The sequence below is a fragment of the Rhinolophus sinicus genome, chromosome 4 (genome assembly GCF_057876585.1).
Source record: "Rhinolophus sinicus isolate RSI-liver-muscle chromosome 4, RSI-T2T, whole genome shotgun sequence".
Classification (NCBI taxonomy): domain Eukaryota; kingdom Metazoa; phylum Chordata; class Mammalia; order Chiroptera; family Rhinolophidae; genus Rhinolophus; species Rhinolophus sinicus.
In genome coordinates, this window is record NC_142504.1 from 100,372,485 (window position 1) to 100,400,290 (window position 27,806).

General features: G+C 38.8%; 1 long non-coding RNA gene across 1 annotated transcript in view; it reads left to right on the forward strand.

Moving 5' to 3' along the window:
- The first annotated feature begins 7,084 nt into the window (after positions 1-7,084).
- The window catches only part of LOC109440954 (uncharacterized), a 119,379-nt gene continuing 98,657 nt past the window's right edge, over positions 7,085-27,806 (forward strand). The window contains exon 1 of the long non-coding RNA XR_012498628.2: positions 7,085-7,185. This is a non-coding gene — a long non-coding RNA (uncharacterized LOC109440954). The remainder of the gene's footprint in view (positions 7,186-27,806) is intronic.

The following is a 27,806-nucleotide window of genomic DNA, read 5'->3' on the forward strand; positions in this document are numbered from 1 at the left end:
AACGGTCTTTTGTTGCTGTCTAGAGAATGTAATGGATTTAGTGCCCTAAAATATGAAGTCTATGGGAAAAGAAAAAGTATAAATTATTTTAAATTCAGAAAAAAACTCAGTGGAGCTTTTAGAGAAAGGCAAACAATGCAATTGAAAACTACAGGGAAAATAGTCCTTTTTTAAAATTCTGTAGTTTGTCATTGTTACTGAATCCAGCACAGCAAGAATTAAACGTAAAGTGATTCCATAACATTTAGAAGCATTGTAAATATTGATGGGGGACCTAAGAATTTTTTTTTATTTTTTGGTGGGGTGTATATCATATATATATGAAGGACGCAGAAGTATACTCATAAAAATTCAGTGCTAGAACAAAGGTGCAATTTTACATTTAACTTCTTGTTTTATGGGTGAGGAAAGTGAAGCCCACATGAGCCAACGCTATAACTCTTATAAGGCGTCAAGATTGTAAACCTCTTGCAATTATCCAAAATATAAAAGATTTCATAGGCAAATATTCTGTATCCACCAGGTATCTTACTACAACCGTGAGATTAGCCAAGATCAGCATGAAAATCCTAGCAGGCAGGAGATGGTCCTGATGAGGGCACAGGTTTGGGATCCAGCCCTGGGTCTACTCCTTATTAAGTTAAATGAAGTGACTTTACTTGTCTGGCCTTGGTTCTTTTTTTTTGTCAAGTGTACAGTTATTACCAGGGCCCAAGAGTTTTCTTGCAATGGAATAATTATTAAATGCTGAAGATGGCATGATTGTCTCTTCAAAACTTTTGGGACCGGCTCTTCGATTCCTCAATTGTGGCTTGCCATAGGTCCTATACAACATTCTAAGTTGCCACAAATATTTTTTTAGCATCATTGGATCTGCTAGATCATAAGTAGCAAAGCTCTTACATCGAGGCTCTTACATTAGAGCCTCAACAAGCGGAAGAACTCTTTCTTATTTGGGGACCGTGGTTCCCAAACTGAGATTCCTGGACCAGCGGCATCAATAGAACATGAAAACCTGTTAGAAATGCATATCATTAAGCCCCAATCCAGACTTACTGAATCAGAAACTCTTTCAACCCAGAAATCTGTTTAAACAAATTCTTCCGGTGTTAAAGTTTGAAAATCACTGGTCTAGAGCACACTCAAAGTTGTCAGCTTTTTGTATCATCTGGTAAATGGGTCAGAAAAGAATGTGTCCAGGTATGGTATATTTTGTCACCATAATTCAAAGAGATGTGTTAAGATTGTGGAGTGTGCTAGGTATAGCTACCTGTCCTTCTCTTCAGAGCATATTTCTTGACAATGAGCAGATCTTTCCCCCAAAGCATCTGCTAAAATGTCAGTCCCTTGTATTTTCATGGGATCATCTCCTCCCTGCTGCCAGGTCTGTATCGTACCAAGGCACTTAGGGGACTGTTAGTTCCTGTTTATGTCATGTACCTTGGCAAACTTAGTGTAGTGTACCAACAAACTATCACCTTATTGGACAACCGAGATGTCTTGTTTGGCTCATAAGATGGTCAGGATACCTGCAAACTAACGTGTAGTGAAGAATCTGATAGCTGACATAACCCTGAAAGATGGTGAAGGGTAGTACTCCCTTCAGTCTTTTCTATGGGAAATCACCTATGGTTACTTCTCAGGTCCTGTCACTGATGATATTATCCAGTTTATCTTATCTCTAGAAGATAAGTGATGGTAGCCGGCCTTGGCCACACAGGGATTCTTGCATGTTCTCTGAAGTAAGGAAGCCAACGTTAATTGTGATGACTATTTCCAGCATCACTGGGATACAGGAAATAATAATTTCCAGAATCCTGATGTTCTCCACAGTAGTGTATTTTCAGTGCATTGTTGAAAAGAAAATGTCTTCTGAGGCTTCTTGAGGAAGATTAAGAGAAGGATGCATGTCTTACACAAGATAAATTCACTCCAACATTCTTATCTGTCTGAATTCTGAATTCCTTTTTGCATGATGTGTATTAAGGAATTTATGGCATCTCAACTTTAGGTACCCTAGGCCAGTATCAAATCCAGGTTTTGGCCAAGCAACTGAGCAAATACTAGTAATTGGAATGACTCTTAGTTGTTTATGCCAACACAATGCATCCAGCATCTATGTGCACCAGTATTGATGTATTCACCCTAATTTCAAACAACTTCCTACTTCTTTGTCTCATGTCCTCAGAATCCATTCCCATACATGTTCTCCAGATGTTTAAATTATGAATATTCTACAACTTTTGCCTAAGCCTTTCCTCCAGGACCTGACTTTTTATAAAAAAAAAAAAAAAAGATTTTATTGGGGAAGGGGAACAGGACTTTATTGGGGAACAGTGTGTACTTCTAGGACTTTTTCTAAGTCAAGTTGTTGTCCTTTCAATCTTAGTTGTGGAGGGTGCAGCTCAGCTCCAGATCCAGTTGCCATTGTTAGTTGCAGGGGACGCAGCCCATCCTCTCTTCCGGGAGTTGAGGAATCAAACCAGCAACCTTGTGGTTGAAATCCCACTGGCCCATGTGGGAATCGAATCAACAGCCTTCAGCGTTAGGAGCACGGAGCTCCAACCGCCTGAGCCACTAGGCCAGCACCCAGGGCCTGATTTTTGTTTTATCCTTGTGTCATCCTAATTATGTGTTTGAAGCTATTTCTGGGGCATTTGGGTAGACCATGATGAGAATTGAGTACCTTTTAAAAGTTAGAGGCCACAACCTGGATCACTACAGGGTCTTCAAGCATAGAAGAAAGTGCTGTAATGGCAGGAAAAAAATGGTCTCCTGCCAGAGGAGTCATGGTAGATGTGGAGTATCCAGACATTATTGTGTGGCTCATTTATATCCTCCAATATCCCCCCAGTCCAATTTCCTATATTCTGTTCTTTTTATCAATACTTTAACTTCCATAAAGATACCTGATGAATTCATCTGACATTTCAGCAACTTGCTGGATCAAACACTGAGTTTGATTTTTCAACTATCTTAACCCTGCAGCTGTAAGAAGTAAGAGATTATTTTAGTACAGCCATAGAGAATTCCTGATTTTTTTTACCTGTGCCTTGAGCCAATAATTTAGTATTTTGAGCTTGTCATACTATTCCTTTAAGTTGTCTATTACCATTAGAAGCATACCCACAATTCCACAGTCCTTGAATTTCTCAAGTTCTTCATTTAAAAACAAAACAGAAGCCATGTGGTTCTCTCAACCCTTGTCTTCAATGGGTACATCATTCCAAGTGACCATAGGAGATAATTTCTATGTCTACGCTCCATGCCATAGGCTGTTAGATTTACAAATCATCTTTTCCCTGAGGCCCTATTTTCCTTTATACCTGATGCCTTATTACTTGTATTAATCTGATTTCTTAACTGCGAGTACCATAAATCAATATAAGTTAACTTAATCTCCCAAAGAATTAACTAAAATATACTAGACAATCCATAGGATTTCTAGAAAGTTCAGGGAGCCAGGCTTAGCTGCTACAGTTACGAACAAGGTAAAAACTGTATTATTGACCTTGACATGCCACTTGCCCCACTGACATAGAACACTGTTTCTATAGCCACTGTCACTACAGTCTTGGGAAAGTGGGTCCTGCTGTCTCCACTGCCCTGGCAGCATTCAGTGCTTTGTCTGTCACTGGCTTCCCATTAAAGGTGGACATGGGTGCATATGGTTGATAAAGCCTGGCTTCTCTGCCCATCCTCTAGCTATAGGAAAATAGAAAATGAATATTTAGCATTTTCATCTTTCAAAGTAGGAGGTGGTCCAGAGATTTATTCAGAAATATTACATTAGAACACTTAACACAGTGTCTGGACGTACAGCAAGCTCTTAAAAATGTAAAATATATACTACATATATTTTATGTATTATGAGTGACTGTTGTACTATGAAAAATGGGTAACAGACAAAGATGCTAAATGTTGTCTTTAGAAAAAGCTTTCAACATGGTTGCCTTTTGTTTTGGGAGTATAAGATTGCCACCTTTTTGGTTCATGAAGGCAAAGTTTGCTACCTTTCATGACACTGTGCTATTTACACTCATTCAACAAATAGGTATTTGCTAGTTCCCATCTGTTTCTTCTTTCGATTGTCATAAGTAATTGTGGGAGAAACATAAAGGGAGAATACTCACTACTTGCCCTCAGACTGGGTATCCTCCAAAGAGCAGAGAAAAAAAAGATACCAGTATTTATGGAACATGCATTATGCATTTGGGGGAATTACCCACATTCTCTTATTTACTCTCAACAGTTCTATTGGATAGGCATGATCTCCATTTGACAAGAAATAGAATCTCAAAGGGTTTAATTAACTTCCCCGAGGTCATGCAGGTAGAAAAGGAAAAGTCTAGTTCATACCAGGCCTGGGTCAGGATTTGAGGAAGAAGCCAAGATCTCAAGAGCTAGAAGACCGAGGACAAAGGAAAAAATGCGTATCTGAGGATTTGATTCCAATTCAAAAGATTCTGACTTTAGCAATGAGGAAACTTCCCAGAAGATACTGGCAGAAAAACTGAGTCAATTTTCCTTAAATTGCCAAGACTAGAGTGGATCCATGCCTGGAGCACTGGATGCCCCTCTTGTCACTGGACTCCCTAAAAGATGAAGAGAAGCCAAATCAAGGCTCAGGATAAAAGGCCAGGTAGGTGGACTGGACACATCCTCTTGTTAAATGAGCCAGCCATTGAATCATGTCCTTACCAGTACCATGTGGACCTTCCCAGCACACAGAGGCTCATAGTAACTAACCATCCCATTGACTATTTCTGGACCCAAATTGCTATTGGGTTGATTGGTCTGGCTCACACTGATTGCCTCAGGGCTCCAGGATGGACCTTGCATGTGACTTAAAGCCCAGTGGCCCACTGGGATTGGGCCCGAAAAAGCCAGGGGCTGGCAGAAGGCAGCAACCACTATTTCTTATTAAAGAAACACAGGTGCTCTGGCCACAGGTATACAATTGCACTAGATGGACTGGAATAATTTGTGGGGTAAGCATTGAGGGGTGGTTGTGGTGATGGTAGCAGCAGTTTCAATTGTGTTGGTGGTCATGGCAGGGGCAGTGGTGGCATCTGGGGAGCATGTGTGAGAAGTCTTATCCTGTGTGATGACTATGAAGCTCTTAGAAAGTCCCGGGAAAAACTTTTTTTTAAATAATGGCATCAGAGTGACTCAGCATTTACTAGTAGAAATATCTCTTCTCTGTGGATTTCAGTTGTACAGGTATGAGGCCAAACTTCTTTCTAGGACAGTTATGAGTAGAAAAAAAGTCCTGCTGTCGGTTCATAATAAATCAGCTGAACAGCTTGAAAATGCTTGCACTTTGCCAGTCAATCGGTATCTTCTAACCTATCTTTTGTTCATTATAAGAGACACTAAAACTCTTCATTGCTTTCTATTTTCTATTTTTAGCTATGCATGTGTATACATATACTATAATATACACATGCATATATATTTATATTCATATTGACATATTTATATTTAGCCATAGGACTTCAACTTTACACCCAGATTCTGGATTCTTGGTGTAGGGTACCATTGCATTTACATTCTAATTTGCCTGTGAAACATTGTATCATATCTACACATAGTGTAGTGAGTGCATCTTCTAGGAGGTATTATTTCTGTTTTATGCCTATATGACAGGTATATATAGAATTCTAAAGAGAACATTCGTAGTCTCTGATTTCCCCTCTCCCCCCCCATTTCTGGGAATCTCATGACAATGTCACTGTCTATTTTGAGATTAGAAAGGAATTGGGAAGCATTGTAGTTTATAGTCAAGCCATCCCGGCTTAAATCTTGGCTCTGCTGTGTACTAGTTACATAACCTTGGGTAAAAAAGGCAACCATGTGGCTCAACCTCTTCATCAGTAAGATGGGTTAATAATTCTTCCTCTTTAGGTGATTGAGAAGACTTAATGAGTATCAATATTGCCTCATATGGTATCTGGAATATAGAAAATATTCTAATAAATATTCTAATTAAAAAATGTCTGAGCTGCAAGGAATCTCAGAGTTAATGATGTAGACCAACTTTTTCATTTTGCATATGAAGAGTCTGAGGCACAGAGAGATGAAATAACTTACCCAGAGTTTTTACCTAACGAGTGATAGTGTTGAAACTGGCCAGGTAACTAGATTTTCATGAAATTCCAAGGGAAAGAAGTCAACGTCTTATTGTCTAGGAGCAGACGAATCACGCAATAGTGCAAAATGGAAAGCATTTCTCTTTACATTTCCTGAGTTGGAAGAAAATTCTGTAGTATTAGCAAAGCTTCCCACATCAGGCATCTCCTTTTGTTTTGGGTTTTGGAGTATACGTATATTTACTACTTGATATCTGAGCTCCGTTTCTAGAATTTCCAGTTAGTAATCAACATAGGAAGTTTAGAAAGCCTGAGTTGGCTTTAAAAAAAAACAAAACAAAACAAAAAACAACAAGTTTATTGAGGTATAATTTACATATCATAAAATGCACCTCTTTCAAACATAGTTAATTGATTTTTCAGTAAACATATTAAGTCGGTCATCACAATCCAGTTTTAGGACATTTTTGTCAACCCATTAAGATCCCTTGTACCTGTTTATGGTTTATATTTCTTAACCCGAGTCCCAGGCAATCACCTCTATAGAGACTTTCTGTCTCTGTAGTTTTGCTTTTCTGGGCATTTCATGTAAATACATTTATATAATATGTGGCCTTTTGTGTCAGGCTTCTTTCAGTAGCATATTTTTGAGGTCTTTCCTGTTGTAGCATGGACAGTGTTTTGCTTCTCTTTACTGCGGAATCTGTGTTGACTTTCAATACAGGTTCTATTTATGTAACAGAGAAGTGGTAGTGGGGACAAGAAAAGGTTTCAGCCTCTCCAAATGTGTCACCTGATAAGCCTGCTTCTACAGAGTTGCCCAAAGTACCGCTTCCCACAGGGAATACACCAAGGTTGTGTCCTCTGGCCCTTTGCCCAGGCTGCGGGGAAGAAATGTTTACATGCTTGTCTCTGATGATTATGCCACTAAATGGTTGGAAAATTGCCCAACTAGGAGGCGGCAACTCAGATTCCAGCCGGTTAATAACAGCCTTGAAGTGCACATTAGTGAGGGGACAGTGCTGCACCTGCCGTTGAACTTGGGAGTTGGGGAAAGGAGTGAGTTCTCCTGGGGAGGCCAAGGAATGGTTGTGTAAGTGCCACAGCTGGGGGGGACCCTGGCAGGGGGCAGGTGTGTTTTCTGGCTTTTCTGGCTGTAAGAGAAAAGTACTATTGTGTAGTAGTTAAGCACACAGACTTGGAAGTCAGACAGGATTGGGTTGACCGCGTGACTTTGGGCGGATTGTGAAGCCTCTTGGGAGCTTTTGTTTCCTCGGATATGATGGAGTATATAGTCCAAAACTCGCAGGACTGTGAGAATTAAATGAGATGATGCAGACAAAATGCTTAGTAGGATTCTAGCACCTGGAAAATATTAAGTAGACATTTAATTTTTAACTCCTTGGCACTAGAGAGTCAAATCTACTGTTTGTGGTTTTTTTGTTTGTTTGTTTTTCTTGCTTTATAAGTGTCTTTAAACTAAAATTAATTGTCTTGAGTTAATAAAGCACTACATTTCTAAAATAAAAAATATTCAAAGGGTTAACAGTTTTAACTCAGAACTTACAAATTAATTTGCTTTCTCTTTTCCCTTCCTTTTCCTTGCCCTCGTTCATTTTCTTCCCTCCCTCCCTCCCTCCTTCCCTTCCTTCTTTCCTCATAGATGAAATAATAATATAACTATAATCCCAACAGCTAATATTTATGGTGCTCGTTTTATTTATTTTCTATTTTTATTTTTTATTTTTTTAAAGATTTTATTGGGGAAGGGGAACAGGATTTTATTGGGGAACAGTGTGTACTTCCAGGACTTTTTCCAAGTCAAGTTGTTTTTCTTTCAATCTTAGTTGTGGAGGGCGCAGCTCAGCTCCAGGTCCAGTTGCCATTGCTAGTTGCAGGGGGCACAGCCCACCATCCCTTGCGGGAGTTGAACTGGCAACCTTGTAGTTGAGAGGACGTGCCCCAACCAACTGAGCCATCCAGGAGCTCAGCGGCAGCTCAGCTCAAGGTGCCGTGTTCACTCGTAGTTGCAGGGGGTGCAGCCCACCAGGGGCCTCGTCCAACTGGCAAACTTGTGGTTGAGAGGATGCACTCCAACAAACTGAGCCATCCAGGAGCTCAAGGTGCCATGTTCAATCTTAGTTGCAGGGGGTGCTGACCACCATCCCTTGCGGGAGTCAAGGAATCAAACCGGCAACCTTATGGTGCAGAGCCCACTGGCCCATGTGGGAATCGAACTGGCAGCCTTCAGCTTTAGGAAGGCATGGAGGTCTAACTGCCTGAGCCACCGGGCTGGCCCTATGGTGCTCATTTTAGATTATAAAGCATTTTTCATGATTTTACCGCATTTGATCCCCACAGCAGTCCTGGAGAGAGCTATTATTATTATTATGTCCATTTTAGTATTGGAGATAATGTGATCTGCCCAATGTCACACTGCTCATAAGTGGTGGATCCCACCCGCATCATTAGATATTGGGAAATAGGTATTGTATTAGTTTCCTAGGGCTACAGTAATAAATTACTATAAAGCAGGTACCTTAAAACCACAGAAATTTATTCTCACATTTCTTGGAGGCTAGAGGTCTACACTGAAGATGGTGGCAGGGTTGACTCCTCCTGGAGGCTCTGTGGAAGAATCTGGTCCAGGTCTTTCTCCTGGTTTCTTACGGTGGCTGGCAATCCTGGTGTCCCTTGTCTTGTAGCCGTGTCATTCCAACCTCTGCTTCGGACGTCACATGGCATTCTTCCCTGTGTGCGCGTCTTCTGTGTCTCTGGTTCTGACTCATCTTTTCCTCTCTCTCTTCTAAAAACAGGAGTCATTAGATTTAGGGCCCACCCCAATCCAGGGCCCTATCTTAACGAATCATGCCTGTAAAGACCTTGTTTCCCAACAAGGACGCATTCTGAGGTTCTAGGTGGACATGAATTTTGGGGGACGCTATCCAATCCCCTACAGATCTGGAAACACAATTCTTAGTCTAATCTGAGAGATGGGAATTTAAATAATTATTCTTAATGTAAAGTTTAATCAGTATGTTGGAGAATGAGAATGGCAAGGAAGGGATTCTGGGCAGAGGTCACTGCCAGAGCAGAGGGTTGCTATGTCCTGAATAGCTTTTGTTGAGTGGTTATGTCCTTCAGGCCCAACAGAAAAGGAGCAAAGGGAATACCAGATGTATTTCCAGAAATGGAGGGCCTTATATATTCACCTAAGGAGTAGAAAATAGCAGAGCCGCTGAGCATTTTGGAAGCTTTCAGTGACTTGGCTTATCAACCATTGAGAGACGACCTTCTTTGATTTTGTCCATTTAGTCAAGAGCTGGGTGGAGTCAGGAAGAAAGGAGATTAAGTGAGCTCAGCTGGTATACCCAGCAGAGCTGAAAGGAGAGGTGGGGGAGGCATAGGTAGGGAGGGCTGGCAAGAACAGGTGGCTACATGGAGCTCCTTGTACCTGCCCTCCTTGAATGGGAAAATGTGACCTTCCCAAACTGAATTAAAACAGAGGAGGCAGCAGCTGTCTTATGGAGTGAAGGGCATATGATAAAGGCCCAAACAGCCATATTATATAAAGGTAAAACTCCAACCAAATGTCATCCAAAGAAGGGTGTTTGAAACTAATAGGCCAAGAATAACAACAGTAGCCTTTTACGGATTGCCTAGCAGTAAAATCTTAAAGAGCAAAGAGGCTGAGTTCATGGGGGAGGTGGGTGAGGAGTCAGATTCCTATCCTATTGTTGGATGGGAAACTCAGGGAAAAAGATGGATACAGGCAGCTTTATGGAGGAATGTACTGCTGGGCTGATGCTTCATGCCTGTGAGAAGAACACAAAGGGTTCAGTGGATCCCAAGGAATCTGAGAGAGCACCGACTATGTCTGCTGTGGTCACTGCTGTGGCCTCAGTGTGGGATAGTATCAGAATTAGCCAGTGCTCAGTGAAGGTTGTAAGCACAGGGCATGAAGGCGATTCAGAGCTTCCAGCACAGCCTGGACGTGCGAAAGAGCAGAGTGGGTTAGTGGGCAGATGGGCCTCTAGCACAGGTGGCTTGGAAGATGCTCCTCATCTGGGCCTAAATTCCTAATCAGCATACTCCAATCTGCCAGGTGTGCTCTGAACACGGGCTGGCCTGGCTCACCCTGCTTGGCCATGGCAAAATTCTAGATCTGCTCCATGTGACTTGTTCTTAGCATATAGCCCTGCTGCACTTGACACTCTCCGATGCCGAGTCTGCTCTTCTCTTTTCTATGTCTACATGTTGCCTTTGGATTAGACTCACCATTTCTTCCAGCTGGAACTTTGTCTCCCTCTGCTCTGTTCCCGCCATCTACACCAGGAATCTTGAGTCCACTCATTGTGGGCACCGCTCCTGGATAGTGTCTTTACCTGGATATCCCTGGCCTCCTGAGTGGGGCCGAGAATAATGGGATACAAAGACAGGCCCGTGTAATAGATGGTTAGATAAAGGAGCTTGTTCTTAAAGGAAGAGAAAAAAGGAAGCTGTTGAATTCGTTTTGGGAAAATTAGTCTGTATGTTTGAGCACACTCTTGATTAATGGGGGTTTCTATCCACTAATCTTCATTTTGAAATAATGAAGTATCAACAGTCCCCAAAATGTAACCCTTGAAGGCACCACAGGGTTTCAGTTTTATGAAAAATATGACTGCTCCGTTGCAGTCTGTTCGTTCAAGAACCATCTCTTCAACACCTGCCATGTGCAATGTGCTAGGCTTCATATAGGTGGAAACAGGGAAGAGGAGACACATTGGGTCCTCTCCCTCTCTACAAAATTCAATAGGTTGTGGGGACTCATGACCTGTGTGCACTTGACTAAAATACAAGGCAAAAAATAAAAAGAAAAAAGAAAAAAAGAAAGGAAAGGGAGGAAGAGCGATCACGCCCTGTGGGGGATTCAAAAGCTGAGTTTGAATCCAGCTGCATTGTGGTTTCTGTCTGGTTGACCCCAAAGGGTGGCTGGGTGGGGAAGGCAGGTTTTCCTGTCTAGAGTTTTAGATCAAAGCCTGCTTTCTGCCTGGCCCAGGAGTGCTGCTCACAGGGGGTGTGCCGCCTGCCTGCACCTCAGACAACTGCTCTTCAAACTGATGCAGACGATTGGCTGAAGCCTGCAGTTGGCTGCTCTATAATTCACCCTGCTGGTGGCTCCCCAGGTCCTCTGCCTGGCAAGAGGCTTCATCAACAGCAGCTCAACAGGATGTCCTCCGGCTCCACTCCCTTTCAGTGCAGGAGGTCTTATTTATAAACGCTGATATGTCCCTGAAGGCGATTTCTTCCTCCCAAAAGCAAGGAGGGAAAAGGGCCTTTTGCAGGATTTCAATCACTGAAACCACAAAATGAGAGTGCGAAGACACTCATTAACCTGCATAATGTGTCCCTTGGGGCCCAGCTGGGGTGTTTTCTTCTGTACATATGTCCATTCTCTGCTTGCTGAGCCCCGAGAGGTCAACCTCAGAGCTCTTTCTGTTTTTAGTGTTTTGTCCTGACCTTTTCCTTTTTCCTTGGGCCCTTTGGCATTTAATTTATTTCTACAGTACAGGTGGAATATCTATTATTTACTCAGCCCTTAGGAAGGTGATCTAAGACAGTGCCTGGTCTCAGATTGTTCACTTCATTTGACGGGAGGCAGACATATCTCTTGCCTTTTGGTGCTGTTGGTAGATATTTGGAAGATCAGGAAAAATTGCTTCCATTAACGGCCTACACCACCCAAACGCCATTGCACTTACATGGGTTTTTATTATAGTATTTGCACATGTGTCTTGTTTTGATATTTTAAAACAGTAAATCTGATGTAATAAAAATGAGATTTGGAGTCAGAGAAATCTCGTCATGCTATAGACTCAGTATTTGTTAGCTGTGTGACCTTGACCTCTTTGATTATCATTTCCCTTAAGTATAAGATAGGGGCTGTTCTGAAGATTAGACTAACACAGCATAACACAGCAGCAAAACAGGTGCTCAGGAAATGTTTCTTCTCCATCCCTTCCTCTTTGTCCTCCTAGAGAGAGGGATGACATTTGCCCCATTTGACTTCCCTTTCAGTGCCTTCCCTTGCACACAAAAGGAAGGGAGTAAAAAAAGTCCTCATTGATTAAAACAAATGAGTACATTGATGAATGAGTAAATTAAAGTCTATCTTCCTTCTTCAGAGGCAGGACAAATGAAGGAATGTGGTCAGCTTAGGCACATAGGTAGAAAGCAGAGCTACAGGAGGGCTGATAACCCTGCTGCTCCTGAGCTTGAAGGATAATGAACCCAGGAGAGAGATCTAGATCTGGAAAGGTGACTTAGCGCTGCCCATCTGGCAACAAAAGGGCCATTCCCAGAGCCTTCTGGGACAAGGTTTAGTGAACAGTGAGCTAGGCATTTTGTCTGACCTTGAGCACTTGTCTAGGGATCAACCTCCTTTTGATGACTTTGTGGAAGGCTGGTTAGGCCATCTGTTCTTTATTCACACCAATATCTTCTTCTAGTACTTGAACTCAGGCAAGAGAAGCCCCTGCCTTGGGTCCTGCACATAAGAGAGCACCACATAAAAAATTAAAAAAAAAAATTAAAGATACTTTATTACATCTATCATTCAAGATCCAGCATGACCTGTAATTCTAAGTATCTATTATTTGACTATTACAGTTCAAGCCCCAGGAGAAAAGTTTCTCCACATTTTTTTGCAACTTCAAACCAAAAGGTGATTGTGAAGGATTATTTAAAGGTTTTTCAGTTGTGATCTGGCTGGTGTCATAGATAGATTCCATTTTGGCCTACAGGAAGGATTTGAGCAGAGGTGCTTAGGTAAGAGAAAAGACTAATTAAGTTGTCAAGCCTTCCTCTCAGACAGCATGAATACAATAAATTCTTGCATAATGAACCATCATTTTCCAGGAGTACCATGTCCATTTTCTTCTCTTCATGTTCAGTTCAGATTTATATATCGAGAAGTACTCAAGTATCAACACAATATCTTCGACAGTTACCCATGAAGGAGAAAGAACACTTTACAATATTGAACAATTTATATTTTAAAGTTGTTTTAAACATAATGTGCATAAAGCATGATACTGATTCTTTACTCTGAGCTTAGATATTGCTTTAAATGATAACGACAATCATGGCATAAGTCATAGTGAATTGTATATTGAAATTAAAATAGAACATTTTTGCTATATGATGATTTATCCCTGTGACCCATACAATTCTAAACATGGTATGTACATTCATTTCTGAGTCTACATATTGTTTTGAAATGGGCAATTCCAGTCACCAAGTACAAATGCCGAGTTAGTACTTGCACGGCTGAGAGTGAGTGCTTCCTTAAATTTTGCACCCCTGGTGTTTTACTCTCCTCACCCTACTCCTAGCCCTGCTTCAAAGGGCAAGCTGGTAAATATATCCTGCTTTGCAGGCCATACAGTTTTGCCGCAACTATTCAACTCTGCCAAAATAGCATCAAAGTGCCCATAGACAATATAGAAATTAATGGACATGGCCCCGTTTCAATAAAATTTTATTTACGAAAATAGGCAACTGACATAATAGGGTCATAGTTTGCTAACCCCTGGTTTAAACAACAAACCTACTTTCTTTTCATGCCACCTATCCATTTTGGGTCACTATGGTTTCTTCCCCATATTTCTTTCTGAAACCCAGGTGGATAGAGCCTTGAATATTGGTTGTTGCTGTGTCAGAGGGAAGGAAAGGGATTTTAACTTGCCTTAGCAATTAAGTGCTCAAATCAGAAGGAACACATATTATTTCAGCTCACAATCCATTGGCTAGAATTAGTCATAGATCCCACCTTACCACAAAGGAGTCATATGAGCTATGATGAAGATTCTAATTAGGTGTCGTGAGAGAAAAGAGCAGGGCAACATAAAATCTAATTAGAGTTTAGGGAAAGACTCACGGAGGTTACATTTGTTCTGGGTTTCCAAGTATAGGTATTTTACAATAGAATTTAATTAGTATATGTGTTTCAATTAGAGTTAACATGGTATATATGTGTATGTGTGTATATATGTATATGTGTACCATATTAACTCTAATATATGATGTCAGATGAAGTTCACGAATTCATCCTAGAAAAAGTGATGCATACTGTGTTTCCCCGAAAATAAGACCTCGCTGGACCATCAGCTCTAATGCGTCTTTTGGAGAAAAAAAAAAAAAATAATGTAATGTAATATAATATAATATAAATTACATATTTTATATATTTATATATTATATATATAATATATATTTATATATGTTATATTTAAATATATATAATATATATTATATATATTTATATATATATATATATATTATAATATGTATAATATAATATAAGACCGGGTCTTATATTAATTTTTGCCCCAAAAGATGCATTAGAGCTGATGGTCCGGCTAGGTCTTATTTTCAGGGAAACACAGTACCTCATTGCTGAATGTCACTATGGTCACCTTCCAAGTACATCCGTTGGGAAGCTGTGCACTGATAACAGCGCCTTGTCAACCCTTCAAAGCAATTTTGGAACTCTTTTTCTGGCATGGCCATCAGAGCTGTTGTCATATTACCCTTTATGTCCTAAATGTCTTCCTTTCAATATTTCCTTTATCTTTGGGTAAAGGAAGAAGTCATTGGGGGCCAGATCAGGTGAGTAGGGAGGGTGTTCCAATACAGTTATTTGTTTACTGGGTAAAAACTCCCTCACAGACAGTGCCGTGTGAGCTGGTGCATTGTCATGATGCAAGAGCCATGAATTGTTGGCAGAAAGTTTGGGTCGTCTAACTTTTACACGCAGGCTTTTCAGCACTTCCAAATAGTAAACTTAGATAACTGTTTGTCCAGTTGATGCAAATTCATAATGAATAATCCCTCTGATATCAAAAAAAAGGTTAGCAACATCGTTGCAACAAGTTCACGTACTTAATTATCTTACCTTACTTCGTATATATATAAACTCTAATATGTGTTTATGTATATTCATATTATATATGTATTTCAATGTCTTTATTTACAAACTATGTATATCTTTATATTTTAAGTTGGTTTCTTGTAGATAGCATATAGTTGTCTGCTGCCTTTTTATTCATTCCGAAAATCTGTCTTTTAACTGTGTTTCAACATTTAAAGTTATTGACATGCATGATAGATTATCTTGCTAATTGTTTTCTATTTGATTCATCTGCTTTTTATAGTTCCCCTTTTCTCTTTTTCTGCCTGCTTTTGGGTTAATTGATAATATTTTATAATTCTCTTATCTTCAATAGTAGTCCATTATTTAAACCAGTTCCAAAAAAGTTTTAGTGGTTTTCTGGGGTACATAACATATATCTTTAATTATTTACAGCCTATCTTCAAATAATGTTATACCACTTCACATTTAATCTAATAACCTAAATTATTTTACTTCCAATTGGCCACTTTCTTAAATTTTGCGTTTTGTCTTACAGCTCATTTTTACGTATTCTATATACCCAAAATACATTGCTATTATTTTGTTTGCCTTAGTTAACTATTTCTTAGTGAGGAAAAAGAAAAGAAAAACACATGTTTCATATTTACCTGCTTTTGAAATATTTGCTATGATTTCGTTTTATTTTTAAGAGATCACTGTCTCTGTAGTGTAGATCTCCTGGCGGTAAATTATCTAAATTTTTATTTGTCTAAAGAAAGTTCATTCATGTTTGAAAGATATTTTCACTGGGTTTGAAATTCTTTCAGCACTTTAAAAAAGTCATAGTGTTGTCTGACAGCTTGCATAGATTTTGACATAAGTCTGTTGTATTTCTTGTATTTATTTCTTCTTTTGCATCTAATTCTTTAGCTGCCTTCAAATTTTTTTTTAATCTTTGATCTTTAGTAGTTTGAATATGAAGTATTTTAAGTTTTTGTTTGTTATTTATCTGGCTTGTGGTTCTCTGAGAGTCTAGAAAATGTTTAGCCACAATTCCTTTCGATATTTCTTCTTTATTTTCTTTCTCTTCTTCTCTAGGAATTCCAAGGATACATGTGTTTGGCATTGCCCCTCAGCACTTAGATCCTGTATTCTCTTCCCCCCCCCCCCATAAGGTTTCCTCTTTCTTTTTCAGTTTGTAATAAGTTCACTTATTCTTTCCTTAGTTGTGTTGAGTCTGCCGATGAACCTATGGCAAGCATTCTTAATATTTGTTTTTATCCTGAGAGTTTCCTTTTCCTCTTTATTATAGTTTCTATCTCTGTGAAAAATTTCTGATTTATTTATGCCTGCCATCCATCTTGTCCACTAACATATTAATAATAGTTAATTATATTAATAATTGTTCTTCTAAATTCCATGTCTGACAGTGCCACTATCTGAATCATCTGTGAGAGACTCCTTTGATTTTCTTTTCTCCTCATACTGGCTGGCTGCACAGTGTGTGTGTGTGTGTGTGTGTGTGTGTGTGTGTGTGTGTTGCATGTCTTGGTATTTTGGGGCAAACGTTAGATATTTTGTGTATAACAATAGAGACTGAGGTAAGACTAGGTATGCCTTCTGGCACATCTCTTCTGCTTGGCTCTTAGGGTGTGATATTGACTAAATTTAGTCATTAGTTGATCTGGATTTGGAATCTGTTGTTGCCATGCTTACGTTCCGCGCACCACTGACTTCAGATTTCTCAATCTTTACTTTGTACTTAGGGTGGAGTCTTGTTTGCTGGAAGTTTTTCCTCAGTGGTCCCGATTAACCTTCAGCATTAGGCCTCCCGTGTACTCTTCTCTTACAGAAGGTCTCTCTGCTCCTGACATTCGTCTGGCAGGAGACTGCTAGTGATTGTTATTTTGTACTTGCTTAGCCTGGTGGTCAAGGCCTTCTTGGTGATCCTGGGCCAGCCTCAGACTCAGTCAGGCCCTGTGTCTGGATATCAGGAGTAGCCTTGTCTCAGTGACATTGCTTCTCCCCACGAAGTGGGATACCAATGGTCATGGCCCAGGATGATGTCTTACCTGTCTCCCATTCCTTCTATTCTTAACTGCAGCTGCAAGGGGTGTGTAACTGTGTCTTGGGGCCACAGTGTTTGATGCCCTTCCCCCAGCAGCTGAAACTTTTTGTTTCTGAGGGGAAAAGGCTGAAAGTAGGACTCTTCCGCCTTTCCTATAACATGGTTGCTCCCTTCCCTGAGGCTCACACTGCCTGGATTTTCCTGGGGGTCCTGCTTTGCCCATAATCATTTTCATGAGCCACCAATGGAGGTCTGTGAGGAAAAACTGAGAGGGAGTGACTTGGTGTGTACAGCTCCCCCAAGCCAATGTTTCTGTACCCTCACACTATTGCATATTCAGCATCTATGCAGTCATTAGACATTTTAGTCAAATGATTTGTATCCACTCGTGTGGTGACTTTGTCTTCCTCATATGCTCTGCCACAGATAAGCAAGTGCCCGACTCTCCTGGTATGGAGGCTGATCAGTTGCCCTGCAACCCGAGTTCTCTAATGGGCTCAAGAAAATTTATGATTTTATAGATTAAGTGACTCTTTCTTTTTGTTACGGTAGGAAGAATATTCTTGCTAACTGTTTCTGTCCTAGTCAGAAGTTGGGGTTTTTGAATGACACCTGCTCTCCATGAGGACTGTGTTCTGCTTTCCATACTTTGGACAACACTGGTTGGGAATGAGGTTATTTTCTAAGGCTTCATTGCAATAATGCGTTTATAACATGAAACTGAACTATGATTATGAACTTATGTGAAATTACTTTGTCAAGTTATTTCTAACCACATTTGATTGAGTATTTTCATGTGATGGGAAAAACAAACAAACAACTCTTTCTTCAATGTCTAAAGACTTAGGTCGTGATCCTGTCTCTGCCACTTTCTCGCTTAGTGATCTCTGACCAAGTCTCTGGTCTTCTGGTTCTCAACTTCCTCTCTATAAAATTAGGATACTGAGCTATTGATTTCTGTGGTCCACAATCTACTATAAGGTCGATGATGCTGTAGTAACCTTTTATTCACCTAGTTGTACTACAGGTATTATTATTATTATTATTATTATCATTTAACGAAGAAGCAATGCAAGGAGAAGCCAATATTGTGTACTCTGGCATTGAATTCAGCAGAGTACTGAATTGTGGAGCTTGAGATTGTTGTTGAGAGAAAGTGGGGTTAGACCAAAACAGGAAGTAGGTGCTATGTTTTCAGCATACAGAATTCTAATCCAAAATTACATTGTTTCTGTTTCTTGAAGAAGGTCTAATTCAGTTACCCTTAAACATGCTGGATAAGTCACATGATACTGAGTGTGCAACTGAAATTATTTTATTAATCATTGTATGCGTGAGAGAGACATATATATATATATATATATATATATATATATATATATATATATATATATATATATACCTAAAGGGATGGAATAAGATCTGAGGTCTCTCACCTTTGATACCAGTGTCCTTTTACTGGGTCATGGTTCCTGCATGGGAGTTGCTATTCTCACCTCTCGGTTGTCTTAAAGAATCAGAGGCTTTTCTGGCTCAAGAATTTTTTAAAGGTTAATGTACGTGTTTTTTAAAGATATCTTTATTGTAAGGTAGGAAATTCAGCACAAAAACTAACTCCCTGTTTGGAATCACATTTCAAAGAATATAAACCTTAGAAATATACTCCCTTCTTTTATCCAATGGTACTGAATAAGAGAGGTCATCTCACTAGCTACATAGTGTGTGTGTGTGTTTGTGTGTGAGTGTGTTGTGTAAGCAAAAACCATGATATTGATTCTGAAATGAAAATTCATTCCGACCTTCCTCTCAATCTATCCAAAATTTACCCATCCTTCAAGATATAATTCAAATCTTACCTATTATAAGATAGCTTTCTTGACGAATTTTAGTCCAATTTCTGAAGTCCTGTAATATTTATATATTTCTCAAATGATTTAATTTGATAAATTAGCATAAATTGATTGAAGGAATTTTCATATTTCTACCTTTTATATCCTCAGCAAATGAATCGTAGGAACATAAGAAGTACTCAGTAAATACATTTTTTAAGCTTTTTTTTTCCAAAGGATTTTTAAATATATATTTATTATGTTTGGTATTAGGAATTAAAATGTATATGAAGGGTATGTTAAAATTTAGGTTGAAAAAAGTTATTTTCTTTTTTAAAAATATAATTTTATTAGTTTCAGGTGCACAAGACAAAGCAATACTTAGACGTTTATTGTTTATATCCCTCACACTGTGTGAATGCCCCTCCCCCATCCACTATCCCTCTGACATCGCACACAGCCATTACATTTCCACTGTCTCTATTCCTAATGCTGTACTCCGCTTCCTGTAATTAAGCTTATTTTTTGTTGAGATTTTTTAACCTCCTTCAAGATAAGAACAATATCTTCTTTATTTCATTTTAAAATAAATATCTATTGACCAATGGCTATATTCCAAGCATTTTTCTAGACACTGGGGAACTAAATAAAATAGGCAAATTCCCTGTCCTCAAGGAGCCTAAGACACATGACAAACAAACAAAAACATTGCAATGGAGATATGTTCTATGAAGAAAAATAAAATAGGGTGAGGGCCCTAGACCATGACTGCAGAGGGCTGTGTTTTATTTTATACAAGGCGGCTTCTGTGAATAAGTGACATTTGAACAGAGCTGGTGGAAATAAAGTAGCAAGCCATAAAGATCTCTGCAAGATAGTTCCCATGGTAATATTGTACAAATGCACGTATACTATATGATAAAGTATTTCATTATATTGAAGTCATGAATATTAATGGTTAGAAAGGTTGAGGTTACTGTGCTATCTCTCTTTGCTCTTGATTAGGGATTCGTGATAATTTGTGATGAAGAAACACACTTTTCTTATTTCCAGAAACCAAGGACAATAGATATGGAGAATTTTCTTCTTAGGAGGCTAATCTTATTAATATAACTCCCAGTTGAGCAAACCTTTTCTTTCTGAAGGATGGGGTTACCCGGAGATAAAAAAGATAGTTCCTGCTACACTGAATTCAACTGGAAAAAGTAGTAGAATGAAAGAAAAGGACACAGTCCTGGTTGGATAGTGTATGAGGTGGGTAATGTCATATTGGAAAAATGAAGTAAGCAGAAGTTTTGCTTTGAAGCCCCAAAAGAAGAAAACAGAAAGATACAGAGACAAGGGGCTCAAAAGTGTGATGGTTAATGTGTGAGGGAAATAAAGACTCAAGGTATAGGACTTATTATACGTTAGAGTAGTTGAAGAGAAGAGATTAGTGTGATGAGGACAAGAAAATCAAAGGCATAGCCAGACCTAGCCCCGTGTGGCCTGGGGATTGTCAATTGCTGAGTCAGTTCCCTAAGTGAGGAGGGATTTTGCCAAGTTGAATTGTAGATAGAATAATACAAGCTCTTGCACTCATGAATATTTTATTTATGTTCGTATTACATTGTCACTTCATGAATGAAATAGAGAGTGGTTTATTTAACAATGAAGAATGCTAACTCTGGAGTCAGACTGCCTAGATTAGAGGCCTGGCTCTGCCCCTCTCTCGCTATGTGACCCTGGCAAGTGACTCCATCTCTCAGTGCCTCAGTTTCTCCATCTAAAGTAGGATCATAATGGCACACATCTCCTAGGGCTGTAACGAGGATTAAATTAATTAAAATAGCTAAAGCATTTAGATAATATTTCTATTATTTGTGTTAATCCCTTTTGGTTATGTTGCAGTTTAGGAAGCTTTGCATAACATTGGTTAGCATGCTATCTGAGTATGTGTGGACCTTGCTATCCTTGCTAACTACCTTGATGTCCAGGCTGACAATTTGCTTGAGTCTACCTGTGTGTAGTGACTGGCTACAAAGGGGACTGAAGTATAAACATACGTATGTTTTTTAAGTTAAAGAGGGATGAGTACAATTGTACAATTACAATTTCACCATTAATCATGAAAATATGTTCTCTGTCTCAGGCTACCTGAAACTTGGAATGATACTTTTATTATTAGTAAAAAATAAAAGCTCTATCAGAAGGCATTGTGCCTATCCTGATTGTTGTAGCCAGCCCCCAGCTCAGTGTCACATTCAGTGTAGAATCTCAATAAAGATATGTTAGAAGGATGACTACGTGTGTATTTTAACCAGTGTACCGGAACTTAGAAACCCAAGAGTCGTCTTTAATAGAAGCTACACATGTCCCCACAGACCCCCCCTCAATGACCTTCAGGTCCAGATTTCAAAACATGAGACAGAGCAAGTCACATTTACATCAGAAAAGCTGTAAGGCCCAATTGCTATCATTAGTCTTATTTATCACACTTGGATTGTTAAAATTAAATGGATTTTTTTTAAAAAAAGTAAATTGCCCTCAAATACAAAAATTGGTCTACTGATGAGTTATTTACACCTGTGTGTGTTGGGCAGTGAAGGACCTCTTCTAGACTAGATCTCAGACAACTGGAGTTTAAAAACTGTGGGAATGTGGGAATGAGGGTGCAGCCTTCCAAAGGAGACATTGGAAAGATTGAAGGTGAGAACACTCCTTTGGATATGCAACTTCTAGAATGTTTGTTAGGAGGTCGGTCGTGTTATCATTACACCTTACACTGTGTCTCTAAGAAGACCAAATGAAAAGAGATGTGAATTTAGAGTGAATGAGTGAATCACTGCAAAGCTCTGCACAACTCTGGGGCCCTAAAGAAAATATTTGTGAATATTGTTGAGTTGAGCTTTTTTCAAGGTATATGTTATGCAGCTGGGATTACCTTTTAAAATCCGTTCTATGCATTATTTGGGAATGAAGGATTTTGCTTACAGTTCAGTTTCCTGTTTCACGATGTAAAAGATTTATATATGAAGGCTCTATGGTCAGTCGTATTGACCATAGGTTGGTGGTCTGGTTTATTCTCAGGAATTAGATGACGACTCAATTGTAGATCTGATGACCAGATTGATTAGACAGTAAATGATCAGGCCAAATAGAAATTACTACTTGGCATCAGTCAATATGACAATTTATAAATGGAATTGACTTAAAATATTTAATATAGTGCCCAGTCTAGAAAAGGATATAAAAGTTATTATCTAGAGCAGTGGTTCTCAAACTCTGGGTGTATCAGACTCACCTGTAAGGCTTGTTAAAGCACATTGCTGGGAGGGACTGCAGAATTTACATTTCTAGCAAGTTCCCAGATAATGCTAATGTTGCTGGTGCAGAGATCTCACTTTGAAGAGTATTGCGCCAAATAAAAATAAAAGAAAATAATTAAGCTATGTTAGTTGAATTGAACATATCAAACAGATATAGGTCATAACAATTATTTTCAGGCAAGAGCCAACAGAGCTGGGATTACATTTAGATATCGACTGAGAGGTATGGACTATGTAATATCTGTACCCCAGTAGTTTGAATATCAGGCAGTAGAATCTTTCAGTAATTACACTCCCAAACTGTTGCTTTACAACCAGAAATGACTGTTGACTGAACACAAAGTACATTTCAAATGAAGTCTTTTGGACAATGCAAGTTACTGGTAAAGAGGAGTTTACTTTTAGTGAAATCAATGAGCACTAGTAAGGACAGGCAGTGAAATCAGGCTTCAATCATGACAAAGTATTTGTCTGTGCATACAGCACTAGGATGCACTGAGGGGACTTAAAAGACTTAGCCCCTATGACATAGGCTAGTCCTTATCACCTCGAAGCCCAAAATCTCCAAACATAGGGAGCAAAAAGCATCAACAAGCAGCAAGGCATTATGGGGGCTCTACTGGATGGTACCGGAAATTGATTTTTACAGAATACAGAGGGAAGCAGATAATGGGGCTTCCAGTGGCCAGGCCAGGATTCATGGAGAAGTTCATCTTGGCTTTCACTCGGTACCATTCACCAGTAATGCCAGTTAAAACCAAGAAATTGAGGAAACTCTGTTTGTATAATTTCTGCTGCTTATTTTTTGTGTGTGGACTATTCCCAGAGAAATGAAACAGGTTAATTAAGATGCTAACTGTTGCCATAATTTCTGAGTGCAATAATACCACACAAGATTTCAGTATCACTAACTGATGTTTTCTCTTGCTTGCAAAAGCTGTGTTTATACAACTGGGGCAGAGTCCAAAAGGACTGAAAGAAGTTAATTAGTTCAATTTTCCAAGGCCTTGTCATCTGGTTCCAGGACAAGGGAACAGATTAACTCAATGAATATGCATCTATACATATATGCAAAAGATTGTGGTGATGATTAAAATTAATATAATTATACATTTTCACACTATGAAACCTTTGATTAAATAAATTATTAGCACCAAATGCAACACAGTTCAAGAATTTTACGATGGAAAGTTAGAGATAGAAAACATTTATCCAGATATTAGTGGTTCTCCAGCCATTGCCCAGTGCCTCAAAAATCACCTGGGTTTTAAAAACAATACAAATTCTAGGCTCTCATCCCCAGAGTCTTATTCAGAATATATGGAATGTATCCTGGCAATCTGTATCTGTTATCCAGTTCACCTAGTGATTTGGTTTCCTAGCCATATTGGGAAAACGTTGGTCAAAATATGTGCACAAGATGTGCACACACACTATACTATGCACCGAAAGAACTGGAATACTGGTAGGCTAGTCTTTGCGGTCTAGAAGTCCACAAGCTAGTAGAAGGAACATTTTCCAAACATATAGAGCGATTGGCAACACTCTGAAGCAATGCATTATAGGGACCATACTTGATACTACTGAGAATGTTTGGGGGAGGGAGGCAGGAAGGTACAACATTCTAGGGGCAGATCCTTGAGCAATAGGTGACCAATTCGTTTCTGAGATATCACATTCAAAAGATTGTTAATGAAAAAAAAAAAAAAAAAAGATGGTTAATGAGGGACCTTCAGCTTTGTCTGCAGCATGGCAGAGTGAAAGGGTGGCTAGGCTTGCAGTCTTTTGGATAGAAATGTTTTCTAGTCCGAGTGCCTAGGACAGTGTCTCACACAGAGTGGGAGCTCAATACAGATGTATGCATTGTCCTCTCTGGTCACACCTGTAATCTGTACCTTCATTCATGTCGTCCGTGGTTCAGTGTTGGAGACACTGAAGTCTGTGGATGGGAGGCACCCTGAAGGAACGCCTCAAATGAGCTGAAAATGATGACGTAGCACTTGGAGATTTCCAGTTCTTCTTGTGATGAGGCAGAGCCTGTCATTCATTTGATATATCAATGTGCCTCAGATAAGTCTTGCAGGGATGTTTGTCTCTCAGGGATACAACTCATTAGCATATGGAGCCTTCTCCAGTGACAATTACCTGATAATGCGTGTGGACTGCCTTTGCACAGATATTCAATGTAATTGTGCTTCAGGGGGCATTTTGACTAATAAGGCAAACCCATTACTCTTATTCATCGACAACAGTAAATGAATTGAACAATTAGTAGGAATAGCTTGAATGTACAAAACAAGGCATCTTGCATCCCAAAGTACTATAACTGACAAACTATGAGCACTGATGCTCCACCAGTGAGAGATGGAGCAACCCGCTTCACTATTTCCAGTCAGTAGAAAGAGAATGGCATAACCAGCTGAAAGGGAAGAATTCACCAAAGAAGATGGAACTGGATGATGTAACTGGCTCCACATGTGCCTATTGGATTGCTACCAAGAGAGTAAACAACATGTTCCATTTGTTGATCACAGAAAGAGGTTGATGTCACTAGGTAGCCGGAGCTTCAAATATAGAGTTGAAACTAATATCAGAACCATTGTCTATGTCTCTATATTTTAAAATGGAGTATTTGTGGATTTGAGGGGCTTGATAGGAGGGAGAAGAGAGGGTTGGGGAAACGGTAGGCCTCCATTTTCATATTAAATCATTTCTCTCCTCACAAGTATTCTTAGGCAATAAGAGATTTTGATTGCAAGTCACCATATGATTGTCAGCAGTACCATGCTGTGGTTGGAATAGCTCTTCAGGTCCCCTTGTTCTGTAGCAGGCCCTGTGTGATGCCTGCTTCCACCCTGCTGGTAGCACTTAAACACAGAACTATTAACAAATGCCATTAGCATACGTTCCTATCCTGGGCAGATAACCCTTATGTGCTAATGTTGAAATACGTGACTATAGCACTGTGGACTTTGATAAGTTTAGAAAAGGTAATTTGCAAATGATAGAACAACATTGTAATGTCTTCTTTTGCTATAGATTGATTCATAGGAAATATCTGAATTTTATGTACAGTTGGCTATTCCCCCCCCCCCCCAAAAGAGGGTATGAGTATCATTAGCACCTTCTTGACAGCACATGAATAAATCCCTATATACTCATACAGTGCCAGATAACATGGGGGAAGCAGAGCTAGACTTCTGAAGAATCTTACCTTAGGCTGAGATTCTGTTCTAGGGGAATCCTAGGAAACAATCACTGTCCTCAACTGTAGGCATAAATTAAATTGTTTTCTTTGTTTATGTCCTATGACTTCCTTATTCTCTTCAAATATTATCTAACTCTGGTTGATGTAACATTTCCAAAACTTTGGCTTTTATTTGCCCATCCAAAATATTATAATTTTTCTTCCTGCTTAAAAAAAATCATCTGCTTAATGCATACCACTTTTTTTAGGTTTAGTGAAATAATCTTGCCAAAATATTGCTTCTATAATCTCATTCACCTATTATAAAATTCTCAGTTTTCCATCGCCTTCCAAATAGAATCCAAATGTGCCACTCTGGATTTCAAAATCTTATACAGACTGGTTCCAATTCATCTTCCTAGAATTTTGTTGCCAGTATTCCTCAGGACACACACTTTGTTTTCATTAGACTGGTTAATTACCATCCTCAGAGACCTCTGCTGGCATCCTGGTCTCTGGTCTCCGTATCTTTAGCTTATATTGTTCTCTACCACTTAGACTATCCACCCCCTTCTAATCAAGTTATCTTATATAAATCTCATATAGTTTTTCCGATTCCACTTACGTATATATCCATTGCTCTGTGGGAGATAGAATACACTTGTTCTAACAGGGCATTGGTCTCAATAGCCAGGGAGCAAAAGGCCCAAAATAATTAGGAGGTTTTAGCATTTTCATGGTGCTTGGGAGAAAAAAGTTGGAGTTTAGAACCCATCATAAATGAGGAGATCTAGGAAAATATCCAGACTCTCACATGGATATAGACTTCACTTAGGGACATTCCAGAAGTAAACCTATACTTACGAGGTACAGATCAGTCTGAAGTTATCTCAATACCAAATTAGGCTGAGATGATCTGCCCTCCTACTGCTGCCAGAAGATAGAATGGGTTCTATTTGGAGGAAGACAAACTTTTCTACAGCTTCTATAAATTTTCACTTAAATAGAATTGAATCAAGAATCATCACACATAGCAAAAAGCTATAAGAGAAGACATAGGCAATAGAAACAGACTCACAAGTGACCTAGATATTAGAGTCATCAGACACAGTTTTTAAAATAACTGTAGTAACATAGTCAATTAAACAGATAAAAAGGTCTTGATTTCACCCAACTTAAATGATAAAAAGAAAAAAGAATCAGAATTGAAATGCTAGAAGAGAAAATTTTTATAACTGTCATTAGGATTCCAATAGATTGGTTTAATAGCAGAACGGACACAATTAAGAGATTAGTAAATTGGAAGATAGGTCCATAAAACATACCCAGAGGGAAGAAAGGGTGAAAATTATAGACAGAAAAGTAAAAGAGACATAGAATGTGGTGAAAATATACAGATAATCAAATTTCCAGAAGGAAAGGAGGAAGAGAATGGGGAAAAGCAACATTTGAAGAAATATTATTTGAGAAAATCCACACCTAAAGAAAATATCAAGCCATGTATTTCAGAATCTCTATGAACCCCAAGCTGGATAAAATTTTAATATACCCTTAGACATATTGTTAATTAATTGCTAATAGCCAAAATGAAACAAAATCCTAAAAACAGCCCAAGGGAAAAAAGTCACAAATTTCAAGTGAACAGGAACAAGATTGACAACTGTATTTTCAATAGAAATGATGACTAAATAACGACACATTTAAAGTAATTTTTAAAGTGCTGAAGGAAAATGACCAATAACTTAGAATTCTATATCCACTTAAAATATCATTTAAAAATAAAAATATAGAAAGATATTTTCCCAGACAATCAAAAATGAATTTGTGGCCAGTGGACTCATATTACAAGAAATACTAGAAGTTATTTCCTAGCTAAAACAAATGATTGCATATGGAAGTTTTGTTTAACAGAAGATAGAATGAAGAGCACTTGTAAGGGTAATTATGTACTTAAAACTCTAAAAAAAACCCAAAACCCAAAAACCAAAAACAAAAAAAAGCTAACCCTGGAATGTGGTCAATGGTGTTCAAGTATTTTAAAGATCTTGCATTGTGTGTTTAGTTATAAGCCAAACAATGTGGCCTATGTACCATTATAACTTATTAGAAGTTACTATAAGTTAGCAGACTCCAATAAGTCAAGGAGGTATATTATGATCTTTATCTAGTAAGGGAAAGATAATATTTAAAATTAGTAAACAATAAATGCTATATGAATATTATTTAGCAATATAGAGGTGACTATGAGAAGGAAAAAACCTAAAGAATGCATAATGATTGCCTCTGGGAAGCAGCAAATGTGAGTTAATTCAGAGGACAGTTATTTTTCATTTATTTTTTATGTTTAATTATTACTTTGAGATAAAAATTAAATTAAAATATTTTTAAGTGGGAAAGCAATGTGCTAGTTATAGGAAATATGAGCA